Raw genomic sequence first — 13,218 nt, forward strand, 5'->3', positions numbered from 1 at the left:
TGTAGTCATGTGGTTAAATATAGAGTATGCACATCTTGTTGTTACCCCGTCACTCAGTAAGTGTACTTGATATTTTGGAGATATATTAGCTGCCTGTGTTATAAGATACCGGAGTTCTCGCGTAGTATTTAGGTATGTATAAGATGTATAAGATATTAAGTTAATTGATTGATAATTATGACGTTATTTTAAGTATGCATGATAATTACTTGAGACTTTGTATTGTTCCTCTTATATCTCTATTAATATAAAGGATCATGGCAAAGCAATGTTTAACGTTACAATCAACAGCGCCGAGTGAGATCAACTTGAGATTCGCCTCGTTAAGCTAGGCGGCACTCGCTTGTTATATGACGCGCTCGGTGGTTTCCGCTGATAAGGTCATTGTCTAGAGGGTCGGTAAATGTTAAAATATTAATTGTAAATTAAAGGTGTCTCCTTACTTTATACAAATTAAGTATTTCCCACTTACCAACTGAGCATCTGAGTAATTTTAATGAGGAACTGATGACAGATTTTTTTTATTATTTTTTAACTTCAACTTTTGTGAAAAACAACATTTTCTTTTAATATACCGATACTTCGTTTAAAATACCAGTATTTCGATATCTATATGTGGATTTGCACAGGGTCCAAAGTCTAAGGCCATTTGTTTTAGGTCACCGGTTTTGCATTTTAAACTTCCGGGGTTGTCAACGTCTGGATGTTGTGATACCCTTACATGCCATTAAAACTACCAAAAAGTCATTCTGTAGCCATTGTAAGGTATGTATCTATCATTACAGACATTTATTGAACTTCAAATATTAAAGTTATTAACTAAAATGTTAAGTAAAATCATATAGTAAATGATGTATTTGTTCAAGTCCCAGAAGCAAGCTCGCACTAGGTCATTATCTAGTACGTCCGTTTCCTGCTTTATTTAAAATACTTTGTCTCTATCAGTGTCGCTCCACTTAGGTTACACGATAAGAGAAACTTTATTTCTTTCGAGCAATTGTAAGGAAGTCGACCAACAATATCATGTCGACTCTTAATTCCTTGTCAGTTTCAATATTTAAAACGTTTCTTTAATGTTAACAAATTACGATGCTTCCAACCATTAATCAAGGGAAGGGGGGAACCTATCTTCATTTTTTGATATCAAAAGAGGTTGTCAACAGGGGGACCCGATAGCACCATATCTGTTTATTCTATGTGTTGAAATTTTGGCAACTAAATTACGAAATAATGAAAATATAAAAGGTCTTAATGTTGAAAATATCCCTATTCTGCTATCTCAGTATGCTGATGATACATCTCCAGGTGCTTGATGGGTCAGAGAAATCCCTGAAAGAAGCAATGATGGAGCTCAATGAAATTGCTTAAGTCTCGGATCTAACAGTGGGGTAAAGAACGATTTATGTTGTTAGGAATCGAATTCAGTCTGAATATGCATGAAACCCCAAAGCTGAATGACAAAAAACTAATCAAACTAAAGTCACTTATAAAAACATGGAATCATTTACTCCTATTGAAAGAATTAACATCCTATTGAAAGAATTAACATCTTCAAAGTCCCAATTTGACATAACAGCAAAATTAAGATGGGAGGAAGAGTGCTTTTTTATAAGAATTGGTAAAGATAACATAAATATTATCAGTGACTTAATTAAAAACTCCAACACTTGTATATTTTACACATTACAAGAATTCATTCAAAAGTAAATGCTAACTTTCTACCAAACAATGTATCATGGTCTTCTTTCAGCAGCAAAAGAGTGTATGCCTTCATGCAATATGTATGGATCTGATATTGTAATCTGCCCTTACATACTAATCAATTAACAGACAAAAAAAGGGTCAAAAGTATGTGATTCCATCTGGCACCACAAAAAGGAACAGTGTGTTTAATGTCATTGGCAATGTTACCTGCAATAAATACTACAAAATTCTATTCCAAGTAAAAAATGACCAAAACTCTAGTGGTTCCAATACAGAGTAACCCCCTTTCTCAGTTATTAAAAAATCTTTCATCTTTGGCCTCCTTCATCAGAAAGTCCTTCCCAGTAATTGTGTAGACAAAGAGTTTTTATTATAAAACAGTACATGTACAAAATGAGATGCTTGCATAATTCACTAAATAGAAATGCCCTGGTGAACACAATCTAATTACACACTCACTGCATATTGCTAATGATTTCAAAACAAAGCAAAGCGAAAACCAATGTAAATAATGGGATCGACCACTATAGTTTAATCTATGATGCTTTAATATTATTACATCATCCACATAGATAGTTTTCGTTTCACTGTTTAGAACCACTTATAGTCCTTGACAGAGCCGCAAAATTGTGTGTATGGACCAATAGCCTACTTGTTATCAAATAAACAAATTCTACAAATTCTACCACCATTTCAATATCTCTCTCTCTCTCTCTCTCTCTCTCTCTCTCTCTCTCTCTCTCTCTCTCTCTCTCTCTCTCTCTCTCTCTCTCTATTTGTGCTTCTGAGTGAGAGTGTGGTGCATATAATGATGATGATGATGATGATGATGATGATGATGCTGATGTAACATATCTTTAAAAAATGCTTGAAAAAAACACGTAAAACATACGTTGCTTCCGCGGCGACCTCATTACTCATTAATCAAGTTTCGCCTTTAGCGGACGTGCCTCCGCGATGTGACGTTATGATTGAAACAACGATGTCAATAAACATAATAATAAATAGTATTGTTATGTGTTTAAATATCCTTTTGAGACCGTTACAAATCCAAATATGACATTAAAATAGTGCGAAATGTTAACTTAATGTTTACCGGTTGTTGTAACCACGGACTTTATTAGAAAACTTGAATCTCAGGAAAGGGCACGTGCTTTGTGCTGATCCTGTAGTGAAATATTCTAGTTAAACTTAGTGAAACTCAATTTTTTCGTCTTTTTTAATGACCTTGTTGTCTTTTTTAAAAGAAATAAAAATTTGAAAATGTAAATATAAACACTTAACATTCTTTTGTAATGCAGATGGTATTCATATTGCCTATGAACCGCATATGAAAGCAGTGTAATGCTTCAGTTAACATTGTCTAGAAGCGTCCATTATTTCTGTCATCTCAGTATACCGCGATCCTAAATTGGGGCTCATCACAGGTCTTTAAGAGCACTGAAATGAAACAATATTCTTGCTCATTTATAATGCTGTTTATTCAGTCGAAATTTTGTTCGTAATGAACATTCAAATATATATTGACATTACTATAAGTTGATAAGTCCTTACTGTAGATTCTTGAATCTTGGTGGAATTCTGTACATCTTTTTAATTGTCGTTATTGTCCTCTGTAAAAGACATAAATAATTGAAAATGTAAGTAGTTACACTTAACTGCTTTAAGATACCCGATGCTATGTTTCTTAGAGGTGTATTCTGTTTCACAGTGGCTAAATATCAAAGTACTGAAAATACTCAGTGAACACCGTCATATGATCGAACAAAGGGTGTTGCATATTATTTTTCACTATATCTTTGACCATAGTTTTTATATGGACATTCTTGGGAAAGAAATATCACATTTGTAAAAATAAGACTGTTACCCCAACTGGGAAACATCATTATTTCAATTTTTAAACATAAATGCACTAACTACTTTCTAAACATTTTTTTTCGTCGGGTTGCTGAGTATGCATTTTAGAAAGTTTCGTGTAGCACAACCAGTTAAGTGTTTATCTGTGACGTTTCGATGACTCGCACAGTATGTACTCCACAGCATCATCAGACATATGACCAGTAAGGCGTTTGTACACAAAGGTGTAAAATGATTATATTCGAGTTGGCAAAATAGAAGTATAACGCTATAAGCTTATGAACACTGTAAAATGTAATATATGTAGCGTATAACGAATCAAGCCTATTATACAATGTAGAAATGAGATGTGCCCGCTCATCTCTATTCTGCGTATCCAGATGGCTTCCTTTCTTCTCTCTCTGCCGTTGGAAAAGATTGCTCTTTCTGTATAACACTTCGGGGTTATCCCAGTAAATAAATCATTTTTCTGTACAGCAAGATCTGTCTGTGAATGGATAAGCGATGCAGTTAATAGTGAACAACACCAAGAAAATGGTATCATATTTGTTTGATGAATGTCGATTCTTCCAAGGAGATAGAGTGAATGGGTTTAAAACGAGCGAATTTGCATATATAATCTACAAAATGCTGCTTCTCTAGAGACGTTTCGTTTTAAAACAACAACACAGTCACCAATCGATAACTATAACTAGTATAACAAAGTCTGGTTTCTTTAAATGAATTAGATTAACCTTGAAATCCTCGAAAGTTACAGATATGTATTAATAAAGTCTACTTTACATAAAGCTCTGCTTAATTGCACTATTTACTCAAACTCCAAATCTACAAACTACTCTACTGGACTCAGACCTAAATCTACAAACTACTCTACTGGACTCAGACCTAAATCTACAAACTACTCTACTGGACTCAGACCTAAATCTACAAACTACTCTACTGGACTCAGACCTAAATCTACAAACTACTCTACTGGACTCAGACCTAAATCTACAAACTACTCTACTGGACTCAGACCTAAATCTACAAACTACTCTACTGGACTCAGACCTAAATCTACAAACTACTCTACTGGACTCAGACCTAAATCTACAAACTACTCTACTGGACTCAGACCTAAATCTACAAACTACTCTACTGGACTCAGACCTAAATCTACAAACTACTCTACTTGACTCAGACCTAAATCCACAGAATACTCTCTTTGACTCATCGCGAATCCTCCCTGAATAAGGCCATCATATTCTAAAATGCTATCACATACTACACTTAGTTAATAACATCCTATACTAATCATAAGTAATGGCAAGACAAACGAAAGATGAAACAAATAGATAAATACAGAGTTACTTCAAATTGCAAACTATGGAAACAACATAGTGCTTAATACCGAGGTAGTATCTGATAAAAGATCATGATATACGTCTAGTAAATCTATTAATACCGAGGTAGTATCTGATATTTAGTTTATCCTGTTTAGAGATACCAAGACCATTGACCCTATCAATTTCACTCAGCCACTGGACCCTTATCCAATATAAACATTAATACACCAAATTAGGCATCTAAAGTGAGTGACTTACTCTTTAATCATGAATACAAAATCATCTTCTCTAGACAACACGTCAACATCACTGATAATCTCTACAGTTATGAAAGGTTTTAGTCCGATAACAAACACGCGCATTATAACGAATATGCGAAAAGTACAGCACATTTTGAAGACATGCACTGAAAATTAAAAAAAAATATCCCAAGGATTGAAATATAAATCGAATTGATGCATTTGCAAAGAAAAATGTGACACTAGTCACATTTCACGTTTTGAGCAAATTCCAATAAATTTGTCAATGCAATATTGGGTTGTTGGTCGCCGTGAAATATCTGTTCTATCGTTAATGACAGAAGAGGTTCAGACCTTGCAGTACTATGATATGTATTTTAAAAATATTGAAATAACTAGGAGGATAGTGGGAAAAGGTTTGAAGAAGTTGGCATATCTAATTAATATGAACATAAGTCTCAATGCTAGAAAGATGAATTACGAAAGAAGGTTTTATGAGTGGAAATTTTATTGAACCCGAAATTTATGTTGGTAAAAGTGTTATATAAAGTCAAAAATTGTAAAGGGCATTTTTTAAAGTTGATTAACATATAAATGGTGTTTTGCGAAAAGAATAGCATCACATATGGCTAATGGGTCTATATCGTTTAAATAATTGTAAATTTGATATGAAAGTCCATCAAATTGCGATTTCCGTTTTGTTTTTGTGACGTAGATCCCATTAAAGTTATCAGTGTAGGTGGCGCTGCAGTCACACTCGTGGTCAAGCTAAAGTTCCAGCAATGTGTTAAAATTTATTGATTTAAACTAACATATACTAAATTAGTCGTAGGCTGATTTTCGCCGTCATTGCAACATCTCATTTCTAGTGGCATGTTAAAAAGTACCTATCTTTAACATTTGTCAAACATTGAAAAGTGAGAAAGGTTTTTATGTTAAAGGTACTGATACAGCTTAGTCTAAGACTGGTCCCTGAGTTGTGCCGGAACCGTAACAAAGTCAGAGTCTGAATCGAAAATGCAAGGTAAGTAAATTTTACTACTCAGTTGGAAGTGGTCGACTTGCAGACCGATAGGTACTTAAAGGGGGTTCGCAACGATTGGGAGGTGGTCCTCCGTCATATCTAGGCAGTATTGGTTTCTAAAACATATGTACATTTTCAGCCAAAAATGATTAAATGATTAAATCTCTTATCCTTGTTCTGTCCGTCGTCCGTCCTTCTAAAATGCATTGATATTAACATATTGATTTTTTTCTTTCTGTCTTGTTAGACCATAATCAACAGATAAGTTTTTGAGAACAATCACAATAAACGTCAGCTACAATTTCGGTTGCTTAACCAAAAAGAATGAAATATATGAGTCCACATATCGGAAAACTTTAAACAATTGCCTTTTTCAGAAAATAAATTTCTGAAACTCTCTTTACGTCATAGCTTTTTTCTTTGGTTAATAAAAAGGTTTTAATATGAAAAATGTACATTGTTCAACACATATCCCTTTAACCCCAAATTGGAACTTACGAATAGTATCCATAAATAATTCAATCCGGGATCATTTGCAAGGGGCGGGGCCAGACCTTGGGACATACATATGATTATAGTGTTGAGATTTCAATCATTTCAATCATTAAGGGCCAACCATTTGATCTTGGGACGAAATTGAAAGACAAAGAAAATAAACAAATTTACACACGTCGTTTGATAGTGATGGATATAGAAGGATTCCAGTTGGTCTCTTAAGGTCATGGCTTCTGAGACGTAAACAGGGCCAGAGATAGATGACCATCGTTTAGGTAAATCCTATGGCTAACTGCACAATAACAAGACGCATTCCTGAGTATCAGACATAGGTACATACGGCGAAATACAAGCACATACACCTTTAATATTTTGACAGAATAACATACCTCTTTTACATTGTGGAAATGTCAGTGAGCTTAAGATATGATGCAGCATCTGTCATCTGTCAGTCTGGCACCCTTTCAACCTTTTTTCACGATTTCTTCTAGAAAACAGAAAAACTTAGGGTTCTTATATTTGGTAATTAATTAATTTAAGTGAAGTTATTTTCCTTAATCAATGGTAATGTTCAAGGTCACAGGAGTCAAATATGTTAAACAGTTAAGGACACACTTACTAAAGGAACCCTAAGGGGTACAGCCATGACACTTACGTAAGGTATACAGAACAGGTTTTTCCCCCTTAATATATTGTGTAGAGGTCAAAAATCAACTTTGAGTGCTGGCCTGGGTAAAATGATAACCTTGGGCTATAAATGGTAGAAATAACTGAATGAATGAAATAAAGTAAAATAACAAATAGGATTTTTTGTCTTCATTTTCAGGACGCCCATGGTTGTCCTTGTAAGAGGAAATGGAGTAATATGTTTTGCCATCATTGCTGACCTATCCAGATGAGCTGGTCAGGTCCCCTAGGCCTTTTGTATAAATATGACAGAAAGAACAATTTAGCCTGGTTCTTGCGATCCTATTTGGGTTCAAGGGAATATGAATTTAACATTGTACTTGTTCCATGCAATACTCGTCTGTAGGGTCAGGGGAAAACAATGTAATTTATTTGTACTGGTATACCATGCATTCTGATAATGGTTTCAAACATTTACAGTTAAACAGAATAGAAACATACAAATAAAGAAATAAAAACGTAGGCCCCTTTTTGTTGTGCATGTATTATTCAATGGATGAAATGTAAACAGTTATGATTATACTGGAAAAACGACTTTCAGCATACGGAAGGGAAAATCGTCGATGTTTTAAGTTCTTGGGGGAAAGGAGGTTTTACCAGCACTACGACAAAATGCAGTCATTTTGACAGACTAAATCCCATCACTCATCTTACGAATGTACCTTGCGAATAAAATCCATTCATCTGATCTTTAGACTTTTAAAAGTTTACATACGACGCTAAGCGAAAAAATGGACGACGATGGATGGGTTAAGGATTGCATTAGGTCCTTGAGCTTTTAGGTGTTAGTGACATACAACGGTTACAACACAATAATTTATTAAAACACGAAAAGCAGAGATCACGGGTCTGATTGTAGTGGTGTCTAGTTTTCAATATTGATCTTCTACAATAAAGCTTTTACGAGTGAATAATATCCTTATATCTTTGTCGGACTTATAATTCCACACCATGGCATCATATTCTTCATCTGATCTAATTACAATATACAATAACATGTATATATTAGCTTGCTTCGTGTTTTTCAGACATATATATTGTTAATTAGTGTATGAATAAACGCTTAATTATTGTGTATAACTTTGGTTAGTGTACTTATAAAAAGTTCCAAACAACATAAGAATTTTTGAGTACAGCAACTCAACTTGTCAAATTAAAAGTCTCCTTTATGATCAAAATAACATATATTATTTTCTTTTTTTCATGTCAAAACTCATCCTTCTTATAAGAAGAAACCCAGGAACGTATTATATCCAGACATGCACAAATGGTGAACGACTTATCTGACCATATTTACAAAGAATCAGAAGATTGGTTAAAATTTACAGCGTTAGTAAAGGCGTATATGCCCCCAAAGGCAGTTAAAGATAACCTTCAACAAATCGTAGACTACCTGATACAACAGCAACACATTTCTTACGGCCATTACGACAAGTTATATGAAGTTGTCTTTAAAATAAATAAAGCAGCTGCTGACATCATTAAGAAGGCAGAATCTGATATAAAAGCAATACAAGATGGAGGTAGGCATCTTATACTGTAATTATTATCTGTATGTCGTTAATTTGTATGATCTTTATTAGAGTTTCTTTAATTGTTTCAAAGGAAATGTGTTTTATACAGATATACGAGGTATTAATTTCGAATTGAGAATACAACACAACATAATGATATCACAAACACATGGAATGTGCAAATGTATATGAAAGTTTTTTTAAAAAAAGAAAATTCTACGTATGTTTCATGTATTCTCTAGACTCCGAGTCTGAAACCACTGAGAAGACCAAAATTGACCTAAAATGAAAGGTACGGTTGTCACAATATTGTGGGTACGTGTTATCGTCTACATAGTGATGGAATTCTTTCTGTTAAAAAGCGTCATTTTGACGAAGAGATATTCTGACTAGAACAGAACATATGGCTGCCCGATAAAAATATATTGAATCCCGAAAATCTGTATTATTTTTTTATTTTTTTTCATTTTCGCCTTTTTCACCCTCCGTGATGAGGGAGAATTTGTCTGCGAATATAAGTTTATACATAGTAACATAAAAATGTGAAGGAGAAAATTAACAATGGGCGAAAATTGATTTCACGGGCAAAAGACAAATGAGAGACTAAGCGAAAATGTCTAGGTATAAAGTATACGTTAAGGGGGCGTGGGTATATTCTATAATGTAAACATTAATGATTTACCGTTACAGGATCCGACTATCTCTACGAACCAAGAAAAATAATCAAGAGAAATCGAGATTGAACATCGTCTTGCGAATCGTCAAGTTTGAAGAAAGGACATGTGGAATTAAGTAAAAGGATTTATCAGCACCCATGAAATGGAACATCCGTAACCTTTGACAATAAATGTATTACGTCCTTGTCAATCAAACACACAAGTGATTTGCTGCTGGGCCATTCATACTTCTTCCTGCTGCGTGATTCGGGTTAGGGTTAGGGTTAGAGTTAGGGTGTGCTTAAGGACTTGTGTCGGTCTGTCAACTAACTGTACTACGTACATTTCCGCAACCGTCACGCCGAAAGACTTCGTATTTGAGTTTTTTAGGCCTCTTTATAAATTTCAACATACATTATATATATATATAAATATATCAAATTTCAGTTAACAAATTTATTATCTAATTTTTCATTTTGTGTCTGATAGATTTGTTTTCGGTCTTTACCTCCGATGTCGCATTTTCATGCAAATTTGAATTTTGATGCTATGAACAGCACAACTTAAACGTCATCACAGTTGTCAGTTGTTTTGTTACATATTAATAGTTTCGTTTCCAAATGTAAAAAGAAACATCGTACAGATGGCCTTCGATCAACTTGTTCTTGGTTCCAGACTTAATAACATATCGTTTTGTGGAATATTGAATATAAACAATCTGTATTGTAGCCATTTTAACTGCATTTGCAGGTTAGCGTTATGAATTAGCAGGCTTTTCTAAGAAGAAAAAAAGAGAAGACAACGAACAAATGAGAATTTGTTTTGTTAAAATAATTATGATTATATGTTAATTTGCAGAATTTTATCTTAAAAATCAGATCCCAAGAAAAATGGATCATATAGATAATTTAACTCAATCAAAACAACACCAAATCAAAGCAACACCTAAACAACACCAACAGAACCAAAGCAACACCTAAACAACACCAACAGAATCAAAGCAACACCTTAACAACACCAACAGAATCAAAGCAACACCTTAACAACACCAGCAGAATCAAAGCAACACCTAAACAACACCAGCAGAATCAAAGCAACACCTAAACAACACCAACAGAACTAAATCAACACCTAAACAACACCAACAGAATCAAAGCAACACCTAAACAACACCAACAGAATCAAAGCAACACCTAAACAACACCAACAGAACTAAAGCAACACCTAAACAACACCAACAGAATCAAAGCCGTAAATGTGGTAAAGAGTGAACAGAAATAGTTTGAATATAAACTGAGAAGTCATGTCCAATAATTATTTGTTCTTGAAGAATGAACTTTATTTGTAGAGTGAATATAAGATACATACAAATTTGCAGAAATTCTATTTCTTCGTTGATTTTTCTTTTAAAAAGATAAGACTTCTGTTTAATTTACATTTTTGTAATATGATAACATGTTTATAAATGAGAATTGATTAGAAATACATGTAGTGTCAATGAGTAAATAAATAAATGAAATGAAATTTATATTAAACAATGTTGTTTTATTTTTATTTTTTTCATTATTAAACGTAACATAAATTGGTCCAAAATGCTCAAAAGATTTTAAATCCTGTTCATATTGAATATATATAAATATGTAACCGCAAGAGGCCCATGGACCTTAACAGTAACTTAAGTATGTGTGTAGTTGTGATATGAACAAGTAATCAAAAATGGCTTTCTGATGGCAGATTCTCTGATAAAACGATGGAGGGTTGTTTAGTCCCCAAGGTTTGCTGTAACCGTTTTGGCAAAGGTAATCTCTTTTAATAATGGCACAGTTCATAATAAACATATTTTACAGTTTATCTAATTAGATATTAACCAATACTAACATCACCGATGGCTCCAGGAAGGACGAAACAGCTGTATGAAGCAATGTAACTCATGTTTGGCATACTGCATCTTTAACCATATTTGAATGATGCAATCAACTGTTTTCTTGTGAGTGTAACGTTATTTTTTTCAAACATGGTCCATACGTAAAGTATGTGATGGTCAGAAAAAGTGAAATATCCAAATAACAAACAGAAACTTGTAAAATTAGCCCCCTCTCAGGGCGGATGGGTCCCCAAAAAGGTACACTAAAGAAATTCAAATTTTAACAAAGCACATTCTCACCTTTCAACTCATAAAAAGGATTTTATTTTAGGATATTTGGGTCTAAAAACTTAACCCTTTGATGTCCAGCCCTACATGCTCCTCAGAGTGTGTCTGCACTCATGATAATCATTCCAACCATTTTTTAATTCTCTTCACTGTAAATTAGCTGAACAAGGGTTACTTATCTATTTTAACTGTAACAGGTTAGATCCATATCATTCATATTTTGGTTTTCCTTTATCCATGGAACCTTACAAAATGTTTGTCCGGGGCATATCTTCTGTACTATTTCACTTGGAGTAACCGGAATTGATGTACACGAACATCTGAGGATGGCCGAGTGCAGAGTTTAAGAATTAGGGAACTGTGACCTATGATTGACCTTTGACCTTTACTTTTGAAAATGTTTGCCCCGGTCATATCTTCTATACTATATCACCTGGAGTATCGGTATTCGGTGCACGATGACATCTTGGAATAGCAGAATGCAAGACTTAGGTCACTGTGAAGAATGACTTTACCTTTGACCTTTAATTTTCAAAAAGTTTGTCCGGGGCATATCCTTTATACTTGTTCACCTGGAGTAACCAGATTTGGTGCACAAGGACCTCTTGGGGTATTGCGGAACGCAAGAAGTTGGTCACTATGACATCACTGTGACCTATGTTTTCTGACATAAATGTACTGTTCGTTAAATATAGCAATCATCACTGGTGGGGGACTATGAATCGCCTTGAAATACTTTGCCTTGTTGTTTTGAAAATGCAACACATTTCTTTTTCAGTTTATATTTATAGGTTTCAGCGATAGATGTTCCTTATTAATTACAATTATCTAGGGTGTTTGGAATTCAGTTTTATTCATCAAATCAGTCTCAATATGTCACACTGTATGACATTAAAAACATAATCATAAATTGGAAAGCCTGGTGGAAATGCTACCTAAAGTAAAGGCTACAGACAGTTAACCTGTATTTTTGTATGCCCATCAAAACCTTGATATGACGTATTGTGGTTAAATTTTGTTTAATTTTAATGAAGCTTGGTAAACAGGTACAATTTACAAAGACGGAGCAAGTTTAAAGCTGGGCAAAACCTGTGAATTATTAATTAGCATAATGTCAACTGATTGGTTGATTGTCTAAGTCTTCTGATTTACAACCGTGACAAGTTTTTTGTTGAAACTTTGTCAATATTTATGTTATACAAAAACAAAGACTTAATTTGAATTTTAGAAAAAATCTGCACATAATTGTTTAACCATGGTGAGCTTTTGCTGTACTGCAGCGTTCGTTGTTCGTCCGTCCGTCCGTCCGTCCGTCCGTCCGTCCGTCAGCTTTTCCTTTAAAACACTACTAGTCCTGAACAGCTTTATGGATTTGACTAAATTTGGCCTGGAGCACCCTTGGGCAAAGGGGGCAATATTTTGTGTGAATGGGGTATGGCCCCTCTGGGTGCAGAGGGGCGGGGCCCAATAGGGGAATTTGAGGTTTAAATATTTAAAATCCGTCTCCTTCTGTACTATTTGAGAGATTTTATTTAAATTTGGCCTGAAGCATCCTTGGGTTAGGT

At 34.3% G+C, this 13,218-nt stretch overlaps 1 long non-coding RNA gene across 1 annotated transcript; it reads left to right on the top strand.

The window, feature by feature from the left end:
* LOC110450580 lies at positions 1-10,932 on the top strand. Its single transcript, XR_002462991.1, has 6 exons — positions 1-132; positions 659-765; positions 6,067-6,149; positions 8,561-8,854; positions 9,088-9,137; positions 9,536-10,932. It is a non-coding gene; the product is annotated as an uncharacterized LOC110450580 (long non-coding RNA).
* Positions 10,933-13,218: the final 2,286 nt, after the last annotated feature.

This window comes from Mizuhopecten yessoensis, unplaced genomic scaffold (genome assembly GCF_002113885.1).
Source record: "Mizuhopecten yessoensis strain PY_sf001 unplaced genomic scaffold, ASM211388v2 scaffold5331, whole genome shotgun sequence".
Taxonomy (NCBI): Eukaryota; Metazoa; Mollusca; class Bivalvia; order Pectinida; family Pectinidae; genus Mizuhopecten; species Mizuhopecten yessoensis.